Source organism: Onychomys torridus, chromosome 6 (assembly GCF_903995425.1).
Source record: "Onychomys torridus chromosome 6, mOncTor1.1, whole genome shotgun sequence".
Lineage (NCBI taxonomy): Eukaryota > Metazoa > Chordata > Mammalia > Rodentia > Cricetidae > Onychomys > Onychomys torridus.
The window spans coordinates 117103756-117121154 of record NC_050448.1 but is presented as its reverse complement, the minus strand read 5'-3'; the positions used below and the strand labels follow the sequence as shown (position 1 = coordinate 117121154).

Below are 17399 nucleotides of genomic sequence, written 5' to 3'. Positions count from 1 at the left end.
CTAATGGTGATCATTGGAATGACGCAAAGGTCTGATTCTCTGCTGTGGCACGAAGAGAGGAAGCACTTATTAATTCTGTGCAGAGACTGTTTCCCACACAGCCACCGTAATGCACCCCAGGCTTTGTATTCCGAAGCTGGAAACCTGAGAAGGAGCCATGGTCCTCCTGCCAGGAACAGATGGTTACTGTTTAAATGAGGGTCAACGCTGCTTCTCATCTGTGAAGTGACTTCAGGTTCTGGGTGGGGGTGAGGGAGTGGGTCTGGAGGGTTCGAGCCAGAGAATGAGCTAGTAGCAAGATGAAGCAGAGGGGAAGGAAAGTAAGCCAAGGGTCTTGCTTTGTTTGTTCTTGTGTGCTCTTTAATCACAGTCACATGGCAGGTTGTATTTTTCTGTCTCCTTCTCCACCTCACGTGGAGGGGGAGGGATGAATGGAGGAGGGCAAGGCAAACTGTTGAAATGTGTTGTGTGTTGGCATCTAGCAAGTGCATTTTGCTGTGGGATAAGTTTGTGGCTTGTTTTCTGCTTGCTTGAATAAGGCCTTTCCAGGTTTGCCAAGCCTACAGTTAATGCGGTCAAGGGATTTATTATGAAATGTACTAAATCTTGGCACAGAGCTAATTGCATATAACAAGAAGCGTGCAAGAGGCCTGGACCTGAGAAGTGACACATGCAGAAAGCATTCTTTTTCTGATGCTGCTGAAAGAGGTTTGTGTGGCGAATGTCTGCATGTCTGCATGTCTGCACTTACTGCTAATGGGGCAGCCCCCACCCCGGAAGTGCATTTCTGAGTTACTTGTTAAAATAATTGTGGGGTTTTTCTAACTTTCTCTTTTGTATTTTTGTCAACAACTGGCAGTTGAAGAATGAATATTTACCAACTACTTCTAGCCCTCTTACTGTACCATAAAACAATTTATGGTAGTTTAAACTCTATGAGCATATTATGATATAGAATGATTATTATATAAAGACAGCAATCAGAGAAATTGCATCATGTGTCTTAGGTTTCTATAATAAAATAGATGAGGTAGTTTAAAGACTAGAAATTTGTTTTCTCAGAGTTCTGGAAGCTGGAAGTCCAAAATCACGATGCCAAACTGGACAGAGTTGTGGTGAGGCTGTCTTTGTAGTTTTTAGACAGCCACTAATCCTTGTGTACTCACATCGTAGAGAGAGAGAGGATGTTCTGTAGTGTTTATTCTGAGAAGGGCACTAACTCTTTCCTGAGGGCCCCACCCTCAGGATCTCATCTAATCCTTTTCACTTCTAAAAGGCTCCTCCTGCAAGTACTATCACATGATGGGTAGAACTCGAATTCATGTTATATCAGAGGTATTGAAAGGACCACCGTTGTGTCTTTTTTAACCCAATGTATGCTCCTAGGCCTTTTTATTCATTTTGAAATTAAGAGTAAAAGTTGAATAATTGTTCTTTCCTGCACTATTTTATTGTCAGAGTTTTCTTTAAAGTTTATTCAATATATATGGCTTTTTGTAGGTACTTAATATTCTGTCTGTTCATGTTTGGTAAGTTGAATGTTTTCAGCACTTTCTCAGTCTATATGCAACTTATAGCCTATCACTAACATGTTCAGGGATAAAGCAGAAATACGTGGCTCAATGCAACAGTTACATCCCCGTTTGGTATGCACTTTTCTGCTGATAGCATGCTTGGTTCTGGTAATAATAGCTTGTTAACAAGATCCATCACGGAAATAAATGTAGTGTTTCAGTGATGTCTGCTCAGTTCAGCCACTTTCCTGTGCACTTAAATAGTAACTGGGAAGGGAGACTTATTAAAGTGGCTTCCACCATTTGGTTAACACAGTATCTCTGTTACTCGTGGTTTTGTGATGGCAATATTCCTGAACTTAAGACTGAACACTAGGAGCCACAAATTTGTCCTGGCACAGCACAAAGGAAATGTTGGGATGAAAGTATTTAGTATTTGAGGGGAGAAAAGGGTAACATTCAAAAATAGAGTGGCTGAGAGGCCATTTGTATGTTCTCTACACCACTACAGAATGATTAGTATGTGGGCTCATCAGATCTGGTAGAGTTCTTATCATAAACCAGAAATTGGCACTAATTGAGGTGGGCAGAAACCTGATGCCTTTCTGAAGAATACTTTTCTTGCTTGCTTCTTTATTCTGTTTTTATTTACTCCAGCTTTCCTGGGTTGGGGGGCACTGTGACAAGTGGTAATTGATCTAGTTGATACTTAATTTTTGATTTAATTAATATTAAAATGAGTCCCTTGACTGCTTTTCTTGCCCCTTCGGACTGAAGATACTAACTTTAAAATGGTTCTTTCTGAAACAACACTGATGTTGTGGAAATTCACATAAACACATACTTTTCCTTACCAAGTGTAGTAACTAAAGGTTTGGTTCAGATCTGAATGGAGGTCAATATCCAAGGAACACACACATTCCCAAACAGTCACAAGACTTCTCGTGTCCCTGTAGATTATCACTGCCAGTGAGAAGGTGGTCTGAGAACCAATGCCTATGTAATTAGACTCTCAGTTCCCACCACAGGATAACTGAGTTTGTAAGAGTTGTACATGATTCAGATACATGTTAAAGTTAGAGAAGCTTAATTATTAGGCTTGGATTGTATTAATAATTGTATGTATGAGGTTTTACCTGCTGTCACAGTTGAGATGGTTTATTTGCATATGTATTCTTTTAACAAGCATTTAGTGAACATAAGGATTTATTAACTATGTAGCAGGAAGTATCCTGGAAGCTGAGTATAAAGTAACATAATCTTTAGTCATAAGTAACATTTAAGCAAATTTTACAACCCAGTGAAGCAGAGTTTATACAGTGGGGGAAGAAGACATTAGTTTTCAACCAGCCCATTGAAAGGCCCACAAGGGTTTAATCTGAGGTGAAGGGAGTAAATAGCTTAGATTATCTTCTCAGTTTTATCTGCCTGCCAACTTTTGAATAGATAAATTACTAAAGGTAGTTCACTGAAGGCCCAAATGATTAGGCAACTCCCTAAATAAAGGTGTGGATGTTTTGTATGTTGACAGTATGTAAGTATACTTTTTCTTAAGCGCAGAGTTCAGTATGTGTGGTTTTCTGTTCTAAGCTTTGCTTTCTTCATCTGGAAATGGGGATATTAGTCTTGCAAAGAAGACATGAACACTGAAGCTAGCACATTGATCCCCCAAAACTTCATTATTAATGATTTTAAGAACAAATTGACTTTTCTTGAGATATTATTGCTAATTTAGTAAAAGGAAAATATAGCAATGTGATTCATGCTTAAAACAAAAATCTTTCCCTTTATGAATCTAAATCTTGAAGGGCTAAAAAAGAAAAAGATGTCATCATGTCCAGGCTGAAAAAATATTTTTACTTTCTTAAAAGGGGAAAATTTGCAAATGGATCATTCTTTTTGGCTCTGGACTTTGCACCAAGTTTACATCAATTCCAAGACAGGCTAGGTTCTCTCTGTCTGTAGTAATGGGCCATTTCAGTCCTTAATGAGATTTCAGCCCAATGTCTTTTAAATATGTGAGTAGGAAACATGTGAGAAGTGGAGTCTTTACCAGGTTGCGTAGGGGCTTCCCATGAAGAAGTCAGTGTACTTGATAAAATATGGCATTTTATTTTTGTTGTTGTTATTTCCTAAGTTCAAGAACCATATTTCACTATGATGCTAGTAAAGAGTGCCTAGTCTTATATAAACAGAGATTGAAATTGGATTTCTCTAATCAGTGAGAAAGAAATGTTCTTTATTCCGGTCTCAGGAAATTGGTTCACTTGTTTTATAGCTGGAGTCTCACTTCAAGAAAAATTCCTTGGTGCATTTCCATTCTTGTAAAATGGTGCTCTGAGAAACAGCAGTAGAGGTGGAGGTGGAGGGTCCATGGGAGGCACTAATGGAAATAGAATGGTGGCAAGAGCCCACTGCCATGTAGCCATCTGAACAGGGTAACAGAAATGTGCCACTCAAGGTAAACAGTTCACATTTGTTGTCTTTGGCGATTCCTGAGAACCTTGTGATAATGTAGTTATTCAAATTGAATTTGGAATGGTAATGTTCTCAAATTTCACCTAAAGACTGTGCTGCCAGGTCCCCCCTAGAATGGATCACATACATTCATAAGCAGGACACTGCTAATATTTTAGTAACCCCATGAAAAGGATCATGAAGTGAAATCATGTAAAAGAAAAAAAACAAAAACAATCTACTCTGCATTTTCTATTCCTGATTCTCAGTGAGATGTGTTATGTAAAAATAGCCCTCTCCACACATTCTCTTTACATATACTCAGGTGGCACTCATTGTGTGTGGCATCACCCAGTCTCTGTGACCTTGGCAACACGTCAGGGGTTAACATTTTCACATAGACTGAATGTTGTGAAACAGTTTTCCAGTGCACTGGCACAGAGCAGCTTTTCTTCAATTGTAAGCATTTATAAACCATTTCTCCACCCTATTTTCGCTCAACAAACATCCATTATGGCAGACAGTACCATGAGGAAGTGAAGGTGAGGAGTGAGAGAGCCTTTGTTACAATTTATGTGCACATTTCCATAGTCTCAAGAAATGTGGTGCTGGTCCTGTTCCACTTGATCCCTTATTTTATTTTTTAAGTGTTGATTCTCCTAAGAAATTCCTTTTGACAGTGCTTGTTTTACATATTGGCTCTAGTAGAACATTCTAAAAATCTTCATAAAAATCAACATGCATTTTTCTGTACCATTAAATCCTTATTTTAATCTTTAACTATCTTTAACCTGGTAATCTGGGTCATCAGATTCTGGAAGAACCAACTCTTCTACACTAATGATTTTTCATTTTTGTCCTTTCTGCCTTTACTTGCCTTTACAGTTGTTGTAGAAACAAAGTGTGCTCTTTTGATAATAACTGGACTTTTTTTATTCACAATGAAACTAATTTCTTCCTACAGGTTCTCCAAGTATTAGGCAGAAAATTTGTTCTGCAAGTACCATGATACAGAGTAATAACAGTGGGAGAGAAAACAGTTAAATCAAATATCCCAAGCTCTTGAAGGCATCTTCTCCTCGGGAAAGCTTGGTAGTATCATGTTCAACATTTAACATAAACCTGTATCACAAGATTCCTTTTTCTGCTTGGTTTTACAGTTGTACATCTAATCCAAAGTTGAAAATGTCTTTGTTCTTGAAAGGAAAATGCCCCACATTGCTTAGATTGATGGTGCTTTAAGACATGTTTATTCAAAGATGGCAGCTGAGAGGTGAACAGGCTAAATGCTCCACATTAGAGACCATTGTGTCTATACAACAGATGCAGGCAGTGATCTGTTTATATAGCTGCCGTCAATTTTCTTTGATTTATAATCTATGAGAGAATTTAAATGCTTGGTCTGTAGTTTTTAAACAAATACAAAGATTTTTAGACAAACATACCCATTCTAAAAATCAATTCATGAAGAAGATTTAGTCTCTAGCAAGTCAGCTCCGTTATTAAATCATACATGTTCAGAATCTTTCAGGAGCTGATCCATGGGAGTGTTGGATTAAGTAAGATTATTTTAATTTTTGAGATATTAGACACAATCCATTGGTTAAATTGAACATGTGCCACTTCAAAGCAATCCTTAATCCATCCTGTGAGCATTCTAAAATTTACAGAATTGATTGTACTATGTGCTTTAATGTTAAAATGTTTTACCAGCATGTAAATCATATAAGGTGAGGAAATACACTGTGGCTATTTGTGGGATATCCCTATAAACTACTTATTGTCACTTGAATTGCATCTTTTGGTGACCCAAATTTCTCAGATGAGACTTGCAATTCTCTAGCAAGGACAACAGTTACAACCCCTCTTCATCTAGAGATTTTTCTTTACATTCAGTCCCGCAATCAAAGGTAAAAACTCTTTGGAGTTTTATAAAGACATATTTGTTATTTCCAACTCAGGGGATAAAAGTGAATACTACTTTTTTCTTGGTGTTTGTAAAATATTTATAAATGTCAATTTTCCTATTGGTCTTATTGAAGTTGATGTAATGTATCAAATTAATTAGACTAAATTGTGCATGTGTAGTCCATGAGTTCTCACTATTTTGGGCAATTAAATCAAGACTTGGCTATCAGAATATGTGGTACAGAAAGTATCTGTTCTGGAACAGAGAAATGTTTTAGAAATGGAGACTTCTCATTTCATACCTGAAGGATGATTCCATGAATCTAATCCTTTGATGTCCCAAATTTGTTCTGTTCAGATGTGAAAGCTAAAAATTAGTCCTAATTTGGTCATGGTTTTTCTCCATGAAATACTTGTATACTTTCTTTGATTATACTCACACTAGAAACTTTTTAAGTGCAAAAATACTTCATGAGGTAAGTTCGCACACATAGGGAAATTGATGTTATAATCCTAAGTGGAAAAAAGTTTTTGTGGATTTTAAATTGCTAGAGCTTTGTAGGAGCTATTCTTTTTTGTCCTTATTAAGGGAAATTACAGCCATAAGCATGTGTTTGCAGAAAATTGCTGACTTTTAGAATATTAGAATATTCTGCGAAATAATTAGTTGCCCAAGCTTAAACCATATTATTAAGTTAGTTAGTATCAGCTGTATGCTGAATGAAGAGAAGTGAGATAAATAGGGGGCACTGATTTTAAAGATGATCTTGAGTATATTTATACAATAGGCAGTATTTATGGAAGTCTGCTTTATCCAGTACCTGGGTCTGGTCATGAATCTTGAAGTATTGGAGGGAAACCTGAGACACTGAACCTGATGGGTTGTGCAGACTTAAATATTAGCTGGTCAGAGTGGTTTTTAGGCTGTATCATTGCTCTCTCCAGCTTGTAGATAGGAAGCAGTACCCATGGCCCATGATTCCCCTGGGCTCTGGGGTTAACTCATCACTATGACAGAGGCATTGAAGTTCCAAGCTGGAATCACGTTTCTTGGATTATGTCCCCATTCTTCCTGCTTATGAAAGGTGATTTGAAGTGTTTTGGATGCTCCCAGTTGTAAGTTAATGATAGTAATATCTGTTTCTCTGTGGTCAGTGGACATTGAAAATCACTGTAACAATGTGGTACATGAAGACAACGGAGAGTTCTGGGCCATAGGATGTTGTTCTTATATCTTCCAGACATTGAGAAAACTTGTGTACCTGTCAACTGCCACTTTTATAGCATCCTCCCACCCCTGCCCAAAGTCACTGGTATGTTTTAGAAAACTACTCAAAAATTGTAAGAAAATGCCAGTTATAATGCTTCATGTGTCTCTTTTTCCCATTGCATTTTAAATAAGATTTAAAAACATCAGCATACATACTCTTTATTTGATGCTTTTTACAAAGCACAACTCTTTTTTTTTTTTTTTTTTGTCAATTTTTGGAAAATTTCCTTAGATTTTTAAGACAAAGTTAAAGAAACACATTGTTTATTTTCCTCTTTTATACTTGATAGTTTGATTATTTTTGGATTTTCAAATTATAGATAAGTGGTACTGGAGCATCTAATGTCATAGACTTTGATCTGACTTGGACAAATCCTGGTATTAAGCCTTAGTAAAGAAATTAATGTACAAAAGAAGGTAAGTTCTTTAATACTGTTGATAATTTTTGGCAAACTCTTTCTTGGAAGATCTATGGTACTGTAAACTTGCCCTTTGGACTAGTCATTTTCTTGATTTTCACACTTTAAACTTTTTTCTATATTGAAATCTTTCAAAACTACTTCCCAGGCTTCTCAACATACTCAAGTGGGATCCTTTATTTTTCTCCAGGCACTCCCTCTACCAAATTTGTTAATTTGAAATTTCAGTGTGGTATTCTGAAATGGCAACAGCTGCATGTGTATTTGTTTCCTGAGGCAGCTGCGAGGATTTACTACTTCACAGTGTGAGAGAAGCTCAAAGCTAGTTCTGAGTCAAAATTGAAATGTCCTCAAAACAGTGCTTCTAGTCTGCCACGAGGCAGCTCATCCCTCACCACTCCAGGCTTCTAGTGTTCCCTGAGGTAGCTCTCATCCTTCACCTCTCCTGGCTTTTGGTACTCCCTGAGGCAGCCCATCCCTGGCCTCTGCTGGCATTCCTTGAGGTGAGGACTCAGTACATCAGTTTCCACTTCTCAGGTTCCAGTTCTTTGTATTCAGTCTTCATTTGCCCTCCCTTTCCTGAGATGCATGGATGGCATTTAGAGTCTACTTAGAAAAATCTCATAAATAATATTTCTGTCCCCACATCCTTAACATGATCACACCAGTGAATATATCTTTAAAGGTAAGGTTAAACTTACAGAATGCAGGATCAGTGTCTTTGTAGGCAGGTTGCTCTAACAGTTTGTTCATGATATAGTTAAATTACATCAAATAATCATTTGAGTTTTCTTTAAATCTTATCTATTAGAGTAAAATAACCAATTGAAGATAGGATAATAGGAACATAAAGACCTCTGATCTCTTATTAACTCTTTCTTATGAATATTATGTGATATTCTATTAAAGGTGGTGTATACAGAGTCTTGAAGTACAGTTCAGTGGTAAACCATGCCTCTAGCATGTGAGAAGCCTAGAACTGGATCAAAATAAAAATATGTATGTTGGAGATACAACCAAAGGAGAGTCCCATAGTTTGTCATGTGTGTTTACAAATTTTTTTCATTAGAAATATAAAATTTTCTAATTTAAACTTACATAGAGTAGAGAAACATTATAGTTTTTTTTCTCCCATTAAGTAACATATCACCTTTGTCCTTCAGAATTGGGAATTTTTTATTGGAATTAAAATGAGAATGGGTTCTTCTGTTGTTCCCTGCTTGCCCACATGTGTGGGAGCCCGCTCCCACCTTTTGAAGGGTTCTTAAGTGGAGGAGAGAGGAATGAGGAAATATCAGATAGAAAGAGAGGTCTGGATGATGAGAAGAAACAGAGGATAGCTTTGGGAAGGCCTGGGTCAATACCCAACAGCTCCTTCATTTATTCAAAAGGGCACTTTGTAACAATGCCATGGGGAGAGGCAAAAGGCCTCCCCCTGCAAGATCAAAGCACATTCTACAGCCAAATGTGGACCCCCCCCAAACACCTGGTAAACACGCCTGTGCTCAAATCATCTTCTTATGCAGCTCTGCTGGGTAAAGCAAGCTCAGAGTCTCTGACCCTGAGTACATTCTCACTAGGAAGCCTCTGTGGGCTCCCACACACATGTGGTACAGGTAGAGTTAAGGTATATTTTTCTGACAGTCTCTATCAGGCACAGAGTTTACTCTTGGACTTGTTACTGCATAGATGAAGATAAAAGCAGGTTGTCACTGCTGGACATCCATGTGAAGAGGAACTCAGAAAAGGGGAGAAAGGTAAGGTTAAGAAACAACATGAAGGCTTACATAAACAAGATTGGAATGAAAACTGTGTCACTTTTTAAATTTAGAAATCTGTAACATATCCAATCATAACATTCCATGCTGAGTGCTGCACACTTTTAGAAAGACACCACAGTGCAGTGCTCTAGGTCCCCAAATCGGCTTCAGTGCTGGCTTTGTGTCCCACTTGAACTTAAGACGTCAATTGGCTGGCTTGTAGGTCTTTACATTGGACCCAGTAAAATGGAAAGAAAAGACAAAACAACTAGTGAAAAATAGATGGGCAGAAATGCCATCGAACCCTGGCAGTATTAACTGGAATGTTCAGTTCTTTACTTGTAAATGTAAAATTGCAAAGGGCTAACTTCTCATATATACCTGATTAGGATGATGTCACATGCTTTCAATGGTTCGGGGCAACTCAATATAATAGAAATGCGATAGAAGCAAGAGCAGATGTCTCAGAAGAGAAAAATTAACAGAAACAATTTAAAATGAGCAATATCCTAAACCTGTCTGTATGAGTCAATACAATATTCGGGAAGCATTGAAACCACATGATTTGAATAACAGGAACATTAAGTAATGTGACGTTTTATTACTTTTCAGGAGAAGTGAAAATGTTGTTACAGAAAATTTTGGGAACTCAAATACTTTACAAAATAGGGTATGCTTCTTGGGAGATTAAAAATATGCTTTTGGCCCATTCACCTCTGGAATAGGATTTTATTTTCCATCAACAAAGCTAAAAAAGGTAAAGATAAAACCTCCCAAAGACCTAAAATAACCTTTAAAAACTCAAAGAGTTTCAGTTTTCTATGGAACCTTGCTTGTATATCCCACTGAGAGCTTGGTGGCCTTGAGCAGATGACTGCTGTGGATATTGCTCTGTGTAAATAAAGTTCTGATTGGCCAGTGGCCAGGCAGGAAGTATAGGCGGGACAAGAGAGAAGAGAATTCTGGGAAGTAGAAGGCTAGTGGGAGACACTGCCAGCCGCCGCCATGAGAAGCAACATGTAAAGACACTGGTAAGCCACAAGCCATGTGGCAAAGTATAGACTAACAGAAATGGGTTAATTTAAGACAGAAGAAGTAGATAACAAGAAGCCTGCCACAGCCATACAGTTTGTAAACAATGTAAGTTTCTGTGTGTTTACTTGGTTGAGTCTGAGCGACTGTGGGACTGGCGGGTAAGAGAGATTTGTCCTGACTGGGCCAGGCAGGAAAACTCAAACTACAGATGACTGCTTAGATACACTGCCATCAGTGTTCGAAGTAGAGACCTCAGCTATGGGGTGATTCTCAAAAGAACTCTCCCCTTTCTAAGCACTGAGCATCAGAGAGAGAGAGAGCCAGTGTTTTCACTGTTTGAAGGAGACTCATTACTTATACCTTATCAATCATCTAATGAGTTTCAATTAGCAATGACATGAAAACAAAATAAAATAGAATGTAGTAGTGAAATATATATAAGAGGGATTAGTTTTCTTAATTTTTTTAATTGAAAATACTCTTCTCTCATACAGTATATTCCAACCACACTTTCCCTTCCCTATACTCCTCCTCCCCTCTCCCCTATACCTCTCTTGCCCAGATCCACTCCCACACTGATTCCTGTTCAGAAAAGAGCAGGCCTCCAAAAGACTAGCCAAATAGGCCAAAACAAGATACAGTAAGAGAAGGTGAAAACTCCACATCGAGGCTGGACAAGGCAATCCAGTGGGAGGAAAAGAGTCTCAAGAGCAGGTAGAAGAGTCAGAGATTCACCTGCTCCTGCTATTAGGAGTTCCACAAGAACACCAAGCTAACAGCCATAACATACATGCAGCCGACCTGGTGCAGACCCATGCAGGCCCATGGTTGCTGCTTCAGTCTCTGTGAGCTTAGATGAGTCCTGCTTAGTTGTTTTGGTGGGCCATGTTGTCTTAATGTTCTCCATCAAGGAGGGACATGTTATTTTTTAAAGATCTTTTATATTATGACCGATGCTTTAAAATCTATACCTTTTTAAAACTAGCTCATTACTTCAGACACAGTTCTTCATGTACCACCAGGCCTTTATGTTCGCATCTTTGAAAAGGTTAACCTACCACATGGCTGTTTTTCTTTCTATGAATGAATATGCGAACAGCATGTAGAGAAAGATTTGAACCTGAGAACACATTCACCAAGACTGAGAGATTCTGCTTTTATTTTTGACCAACTATTCAATTCCATGAAATTATGGAGTCAGCTAGCTACAAAAGTTGTCCATAATACCACAAATAGAAATTAAAACAGCATTGAAATATCCATTTATTATATCTATAAAATAAATCTTTTATGCGTCCAGAATATGTAAAATGAGGAATCATTTTTCTCTTAGAAAAAACTTTGAATGTTCTTGGAAAAATGGAGAAACTTTGTGCAGTCTGAGACCTAGGATGTCCATGACCACTTGTCTTCATTTGTCACTGAGAATCTCCCCTGCTTGTACTGAAGGGTACATGGACACGGGTATTCAACTTTCCTTCCCTTTCTGTGTATTATATATGAAACAGGGCATAGCAACTATGGGGCATATGAAAATCCATGCATACATGTCTGAGTTTTTTCTTTCCTGCTTTGACAGTAGAATGTTGGAAGACTTTACAGATTGTGTGTATTTTCAGGAAGCAGTTGACATTAAGAAATGAATAACCCTTGTACATTTTTGTCACATAGTGAAGTCAGAAATACTATATAACATACTGATAGTATGTTATATAATGATTCATGCCATCTAGTGCCATTATTAAGAATTCTTTGAAGTATTAATGAACTTAAAATGTAATCAGTTATGTTTGCAGAATAGCAGACACACTTATCATCAAGTTGCAATCATCACCCTTTTTGTGACTTGCATATATCTCTTTAGATATATTTTAATTCATATTTGATATTTGAGGGACGGAAGGAACGAGCTTTGTTAATTATGATAGTCATACTTACAGATCTCTTCTGTAAAGTGATGTATTTCAGCAGTGGAATGGTTAAAGGAGGAACTTAAGATTCTTTGGGTTTTTTTTTGTTTGTTTGTCTGTTTGTTTTGTTTTTTGCTATTTCCAATGGCAGTCAGCAGACTACTGCATCTATTTTCTATGTATAATTGAAGCTCCCTGAGGGCAGGGGATTGTTCTTTTTATTTCAAGAGTGTGCAGAATAATAAATTCTTGGCACATAGTAGAGTTCAGATGTGTTGAAAGGATAAATAAATGGATATGGGATCAAACCTTCAGTAGTGTGCTTTCTCCTAGCTTGTTAGTAAATCTATAGCATTATTGGGTCTATCTTCTGCAAAATCAGGTATCACATTGGAAAATATGAGAGGCTGCTGCGTTGTTCTGCTCCTACCTACCCACTAGGACGCCACTGAGGTGTAGTACTGTGGACTAACTTGTTGGCTCCCTGAGTTTTAAAGTTTGGAGCTCCGTTTGCCCCTACTGCCCCCTTCCTTTGCAATATCTTGGTTGTCAGTGAACTCCTGCTCAATTTAGGGCCCATTTGTATGCAGTGGGATTGGTTGAATACACCTGTCTCTCTGTTGTCCGGGCCTTGACTTCTGATTTCTGTTTGGTTTTGTTCTTGCTGCTATTCTTTTTTATCACCACATTTCATAATCTTACAAACTGTCATGGAAGTCTTTACGAAAAAATTAGGAGGACAAATCATTTTTCCTCCAAATATGTTTGTTTTAATTCTGTGAAAACTATTGGGCTTAAGGGTCAGCATAAGTGATTTTGTGTGTGTGTGTGTGTGTTTAAGAGAAATAGACAACTTCATAGGAACATTATTGTCTATGAGAACAATCCTACTAATATGTTAGAAATAGTACTCTATAGCTACCTGTCATTTCTATCTTATGGAAATGCATATCAAGGGAATGCAGAGGTTGTAGATGTATATTCTGTGGAGTAATCCTTTATATTTGTGAATCCCCTATGTCTTGCATAATCATCATGTATCATGTATGATAACAATCTGACAGTGACTATTTGCCTGAAAATGACTGCAGTTCATGGGAACTCCCAGAATATGCAGCCCATGTAGCCCCTGGCAATGCTGTTTCATAGCGATTGTGCCTATGGTGATGATTTCAAACCCCTTTTGCCAGTACCTTGCCCCTTCTGCTAAACTTTATTTTAAGAAGTAGAGAACAGTGTATATTAAATAATAGCTGTGATTTAGAAAAACAAAATTGTTTCAGTTTCTGTCTTTGCTGAAGTTGCTATTCTAATTCACTGCATTGTCTCTGTAGTGAGTTTCTAGGGGAAAATAACCAGCCCATGAAAGTTCAAGGTTATGAAATACACTTTAGCTTATTTCAAAATGGAACACAATGCAGTGCTCCATTCCTCTGGCAGTGAATATGGAGATGGTTACCGTGATGTCTTAAAGTAATTACATTGTAAAAACTTAAGCATGTAAAAGGCTGGTTTTGAAATGTCTTTTTAGTATTGACTTGCTTTATTTTTCTACATAGTAAATGTCAAGGAAATGGTACTAGAATTATTAATTCTGTTACATGATCCCCCCCTCAAAATCCTGTGGGATAGGTAGGAGGTAGCTCAGGGAGTAAGAGAGCTTGCCGTGCAAGCATGAAAACCTGAGTTTGAATCCCTGGGACCCATCTAAAAGCTGGGTGTGGCAATAGATGCCTGCAAACCAAGTGTTGGAGGGTATAGAGAGAAGGATATTGAGAGCTAACTGGACAGCCAGCCCAGCCAAGGCAGATGGCAAGCCTCTGGTTGGGTAAGGTACCCTGCTTCATAACAGCAAGACAGGAAAGATGAAAGTAGCCACCCTGTAGTTAGAGTATTCCTGTCTGGCCCAGTCAGTACAAATTTCTCTTACCTGCCAGTCCCACAGTTGCTCAGACCCAACCAAGTAAACACACAGAAGCTTATATTGCTTATAAACTGTATGGCCGTGGCAGGCTGCTTGTTATCTACTTTTTCTATCTTAAATTAACCCATTTCTGTTAGTCTATACTTTGCCACATGGCTTGTGGCTTACCAGTGTCTTTACATGTTGCTTTTCATGGCGGCGGCTGGCGGTGTCTCTCCAGCCTTCTATGTCCCAGAATTCTCTTCTCTCTTGTCCCGCCTATACTTCCTGCCTGGCCACTGGCCAATCAGAACTTTATTTACACAGAGCGATATCCACAGCACTTCCCCTTTTCTTTTTTTTTTTTAAAGGAAGGTTTTAACTTTTACATAGTACAATTACATATAACAAAACAATTATCTAGCAAGAATTACAGTTACAATATTAAAGAAGATATCCTATCTATCTTATATTTGTGAGTCTAAGGTTTTATATCTAACTATCTTGTATCATAACTGAGGAAATTATAACTATCTAGTCTTCAACCACATCAAAGACCTCAGAAGGATATACCTGAGAACCGGGAGAAGGATGCAAGCAACTTTCGGGAGTCTTGCAGGGTAGACACAGACAGCTGGCAACCTGAACAGTCACCTAATGTTCCTTTGTAAAGTTGGGGCATTTGTCTTCAGCCCACAGGGATAGAGTCTCTTGGTCACTTCTCTCAGTGTCCTGTAGAATGTCTGGCAGTTTCCTCTGAGAAGCAGGAACCTGAAGGACCATTTTGTCAAACAAAGTTTAGTGGTCACCTTTCTATGGGTCTTGCATGTCCACTTGATCGAGCAGTCCAGGCAAGAACAGTTTCTTGCCCAAATGGTTTTTTTTGCCAAGGTGAAGATAAACTCCATATGATGTGTCTTCAATGCCCATCTTCCTCTCTGAAGTAAAATGGTGCTGCCAGGAGCAGACATGTCTCACTGTCCAGAAAGTCTAAATTTTAAAAGTATTTTAAATGCCATATTCTGTAGGTCTTTGAAGTATTTGAAGATTACCTATCTGAAATATCTCTGTGTACACCTAGAAGACTTAACTAACATGGCTACGAGTATGATTATCATAGATGACTAATTATTAATCTATTTTTAATTATCCATTACAATTTTAAATGAGCTATATAAACATAATACCTTAAACAAGAGTAGAAATATACACACAATATAACAAAATTAACTAAGTTTGTATCAATAGACTAAAATCTAAACCAATGTAAAACATTTTAAACAAGTTGTTGCTCTTTAGAAGTAAGTTCCCTAATCTACACTTTCATCCTATTATATCTATATCATATCCCCTTTCTTCTTTAGAAAGAGATCTCATTTATAATCAACCTGCTTTAAAGAAAAATATTGGTTTTTCTCTGTCCCATACCAGAGGGCTCTTCTGATTTGGGACACAAGAATCTCTTAACCATTTCTTTTAGCAATATGTCTGGGTTTAGAGAAGGAGTGAGCCAATTCAATCTCCAAAGCCAGCTTGATAATTTTGGGAATGTGGGCTTAGTTTCTCTTACTACTTCCTGCTGGAGGGGGGCGCTGTATCTTATGGGGATACAAAGAAAATTTTAGGATTATAGAGTAGTCCATTAGGGTGAACCTCTGAGCCAGTTGCCTTGAAACCATTCTGGATGTTGGATCATCTGGGCCACTGTGTCATCGGAGACCTTTCAGGTGGTCTTGGCTGATCAAACCTGATGTATCTTAATCTGGAACAAATCCACAGCCTCTGGCTTTCTGTGGAAACAAAAGCAGAGACTCTTTTCCAAAGCAACATATCCTTATATCTAAATTTTGAAGTCAAGGTACCTTTAAAATTTACATACTTGTTTAACTCAACAGTTTTTACGATCAAATCTTTTTCTGTAGTTAAAAATCCCAAAGACAAGACAAACCAGATTCTCTGTGTAATATCCATCTTTGTAAGACTGAAACGCCGCTGTGGCTGCTGGCTCCGCCCACCTCAGCTTCCCAACATGGCGGTGGTACAGTTTACCGCCAGCTCTGGCTCTGGAGCCATGTGTACCATCAACTATCAGAAGCAGTTCTATCAAAGCAGCGCATAGCCCAGAAACTTTTTTTCTTTTTTCAAACTAGCAAAGGCTAAATCCACCACACAGCAGAGTAAAGTGTCGCTTATAGATTCCTCATTCCCTCCACTGCAGGTCAGACGCACACGCCAGGAACCCGCCACAGTAGCTCAGACCAGCAGGCTGCCGCTAACTTGAGAGAGACAACTAGGAAGTTCTTTTTAGCTCTGTTTTAGAATCTTTTTTCTCAGGTTTTAGGTGGAAATTCTTGCCAACACGTTGGGCGCCATTTGTAGTTAGAGTATTCCTGTCTGGCCCAGTCAGGACAAATTTCTCTTACCTGCCAGTCCCACAGATGCTCAGACCCAACCAAGTAAACACACAGAAGCTTATATTGCTTATAAACTGTATGGCCGTGGCAGGCTGCTTGTTATCTACTTTTTCTATCTTAAATTAACCCATTTCTGTTAGTCTATACTTTGCCACATGGCTTGTGGCTTACCAGTGTCTTTACATGTTGCTTTTCATGGCGGTGGCTGGCGGTGTCTCTCCAGCCTTCTATGTCCCAGAATTCTCTTCTCTCTTGTCCCGCCTATACTTCCTGCCTGGCCACTGGCCAATCAGAACTTTATTTACACAGAGCGATATCCACAGCACCACCCACCATTCTGCTTTGTCCTCCATATGTGTGCAATGGCTAGTGTACCTACATGTTCACATGCACACATCCCTCCCCTACACATTCAACACACACACACACACACACACACACACACACACACACACACACACAACCACAATTCTATGGGTCATCGCTAAAAGAGAAAAGCAGTATTTTTATGACACATTCTACTCTAAGTTTAAAATAGTTTATTTTTAATAACTCTCAGCTTTGAAAGCCTTGGAATTTTTAGTTCATGTTTTGGCAGGCGCCATGTGAATTATTTTGGATAAATTATTTTACAACGATTTCTTCACTTGAGTCATGCTAAGTTTTTGAATCACTTTATACACATTGTTCAAAGATGGTGACATTTCCTTTAGTCTAATGTGAACACACTTGTCACCATGAATTCCTTATCTGAGATCAGCACAGGATAAAATAAGTGACTTTTTTCACTCTTTATTTATTAGATAGCA

The 17399-nt window shown here is 38.3% G+C and overlaps 1 protein-coding gene across 4 annotated transcripts in view; it reads left to right on the top strand.

Moving 5' to 3' along the window:
* Bmpr1b (bone morphogenetic protein receptor type 1B) overlaps positions 1 to 17399 on the top strand; it is a 237793-nt gene that overhangs the window by 12974 nt on the left and 207420 nt on the right. The window contains exon 1 of one of the 4 annotated variants that reach the window (XM_036190525.1): positions 136 to 235. The exons of 1 other annotated variant lie outside the window; for it this stretch is intronic. The gene's annotated coding sequence lies outside the window, so the exon portion shown is untranslated. Of the gene's footprint in view, positions 1 to 135; positions 236 to 300; positions 321 to 637; positions 709 to 17399 lie in introns of those variants that run through there. 2 more of the 4 variants (XM_036190526.1, XM_036190527.1) reach the window with 2 other exon arrangements.